Source organism: Pinus tabuliformis, chromosome 9 (genome assembly GCF_031772625.1).
Source record: "Pinus tabuliformis cultivar Carrire ecotype Pingquan chromosome 9, CPIR1, whole genome shotgun sequence".
In the NCBI taxonomy this organism is placed as follows: Eukaryota; Viridiplantae; Streptophyta; class Pinopsida; order Pinales; family Pinaceae; genus Pinus; species Pinus tabuliformis.
The window spans coordinates 1,056,300,354-1,056,303,132 of record NC_142307.1 but is presented as its reverse complement, the minus strand read 5'-3'; the positions used below and the strand labels follow the sequence as shown (position 1 = coordinate 1,056,303,132).

The window sequence follows — 2,779 nt, the reverse complement described above, 5'->3', positions numbered from 1 at the left end:
CGTTTGCATCGTCGCACCCATGGGTCGGCTCCAACACTTCGCCGATTACACTCGTCGCCACACATCGCACACCTGCCCACATCCTAACTTATCTTCACATGGTCACCTCTTTCATCCAGGCACCCAACAATGGTCGCCCAAGCACATTCCATCGGTGACTCGCCCATTGTGCAGGTATCAAGGGGCGTGCGCCATGCCCAACACGGCGCGCCCTCTATGAGTGTACCCATCACTGTCGTGCCAAGTCTTCGCATATAACCGAATGCTCACATGAGTCGCACATAAATGAATTTGGGCACCTGTACTACGGGTTCAGTCTTTCGACTCTCTCAGGTGCTCCTGACTCGAATACTTGACACCCCTAGCCCCCCCCCCGCTACGTGGTAGAGGTTTCTGACATGATGGGACATGGAAACCCTAGATTTCAAGCACTTAGGCATTTGTTGTCATGGTGGGCCAGGGAAACCCCGCTTTCCCTGCACTTGGATGACTCCCATCACAACGAGGCATGGAAACCCCAAGTTCCAGAGACAGACTAGGCAAGCGGTTTCCACCCCGCCGTGAAATGGAAACCCTGAGTTCGCAAGACTTGGGTGGTTCTTCATCATTCTGCAACATGGAAACCATGAGTTCCATAAACTTGGGCAATTTTGGTCGTGTTGTGACATGGAAACCCAAGTTCCCCGCACCGGGGCCGCGGTTTTCACCCGGGTGGGAGATGGAGACCCCAAAGGTTCCCAGAATTAGGTGGTTTCCCTCATGCCATGAAACAGAAGCCCTCGGATTCCGTGGACATGGGTGGTTCTCTATCATTCCGAGACATGGAAACCCAAGTTCCCTGCACCAAGGTCATAGTTTCTGTCGTGGCGAGACATGGAAGACCTCGAGTTTCCCATAATTGGGTGGTTTCCATCATGCCACAAAATGAAAAGCCCTGTGTTCGATAGACTTGGGCGGTCATTTCCTATCGCGCGATGACATGGAAACCTGAAGCTCCCAAAACTTTCATGGTCGTTCCCTGTCTCGCGATGACATGGAAACCTAAAGCACCCCAGACGTCGGCGACAGTTTTAGACGTTGCGTGAGTGACATGGGAACCCTGCATTTCCCAGACTTGGGTAGAAATTTTTGTCATGACGCGAAACGGAAACCCAGTGTGTCCACTAACTTGGGTAGTAGTTTCCATCGCACCACGAAATGGACACCATGTGTTCCTCGGACTTTGGTGGATTTTCATCGCCCCATGACGTGGAAATCCGAAGTTCTACAAACTCTCGGGCAATTCAAGGTGTGCCACGACATGGAAACCCCATGTTTCCCAGACTTGGGTGGTTTCCGTCGATGGTTATGTTCGTGCCGCGACTTGAAAACTGCGAGTTCTCCAGACTTGGGCAGTGGTTTTTTAACACCCCAAGTTCCTGAGACTTGCGAGCTGGTTTGCATCATCATGGAAACCCAAAGTTCCCCGCGTTAGGGCATTGTTGAAAACCTCGCATTTCCATCGTGTCGTAAAATGTGAAAACCCATTGTTCCATCAAGGATGGGACATGGAAACCTCGAGTTTCCCCAGGCTTGGGTGCCGCCAGTTTCGGTCGTGGCGCGACATGGAAACCCCAATTTTTCTAGGCTAAGGTGCCAGGGTGCGACATGGAAACCCCAAGTTTTCCAAGGCTTGGGCGCCACTGGTTTTGGTCATGGTGCAACATGGAAACCCCAAGTTTCCTTAGGCTTGGGCATTGAATCGTGACTTGGAAACCCAAAATTTTGGGCGCGGCATGGAAACCCCAAATTTTTTTGCACTGGGTGGAAACCCAAAATTTTAGGCGCCAGGTGGAAACCCCAAATTTTGGGCACGACATGGAAACCCCAATTTTTTTTTGCGCTAGGCGGAACCCTGAAATTTTAGGCACCGGGTCGAAACCTCAAATTTTTGGCGCGACATGGAAGCCCCAAATTTTAGGCGCCGGGTGGAAATCCCAAATTTTGGGCGCCGGGGCGCGGCATGGAAACCCCAATTTTTCCAATGCTTGGGTGCCTTTTTCATCACAACGTGGAAAACCCAAATTTTGGGCGCCAGGGCGCAACATGGAAACCCCAAAATTTTGGGCACCAATGCGCAACATGGAAACCCCAAAATTTTGGGCACCGGAGTGTGACATGGAAACCCCAATTTTCTCGAGCTTCAGTGCCTTTTACATCGCAGCATGGAAACCCCAAATTTCCCATCCCCAAGAAATAAAAAATTGTTGTCTGGAGGAAGAGGCAAAGGCGTGAGAGCGGGAGGGTTGTCCAGATTTGTTTGTGACAAGAGAGAAGCTTTGAATCGAGGCGACTAAGGGTTGAATCTCAGTGGATTGTGGCAGCAAGGCCACTCTGCCACTTAGAATACCCCATCGCGTATTTAAGTCGTCTACAAAGGATTCTTGTCAATGACCGTTTGGAATTGAACTTCAAAGTTGCCCCGATTGAGATGCTTCATGGTCACAATTTACAAATGACACGGGTCCCTCGAGGCGACAAAGCAACACCCCTACTGCGGGTCAAGATATAGTTGAAGAGTGACATGCACCACTTCTAGCATGGATTCTGACTTAGAGGCGTTCAGTCATAATCCAACACACGGTAGCTTCGCACCACTAGCTTTTCAACCAAGCGTGATGACAAATTGTGTGAATCAACAGTTCCTCTCGTACTATGTTGAATTACTATTGTGGTGCGGTTCATCAGTAGGGTAAAACTAACCTATCTCATGATGTTATAAACCCAGCTCACATTCCCT

General features: G+C 50.2%; 1 non-coding gene across 1 annotated transcript in view; it reads right to left on the bottom strand.

The window, feature by feature from the left end:
- Positions 1 to 2,318: 2,318 nt before the first annotated feature.
- The window catches only part of LOC149152328 (25S ribosomal RNA), a 3,357-nt gene continuing 2,896 nt past the window's right edge, over positions 2,319 to 2,779 (bottom strand). The window contains exon 1 of the ribosomal RNA XR_016263923.1: positions 2,319 to 2,779. This exon is cut by the window's right edge and continues 2,896 nt beyond it. This is a non-coding gene — a ribosomal RNA (25S ribosomal RNA).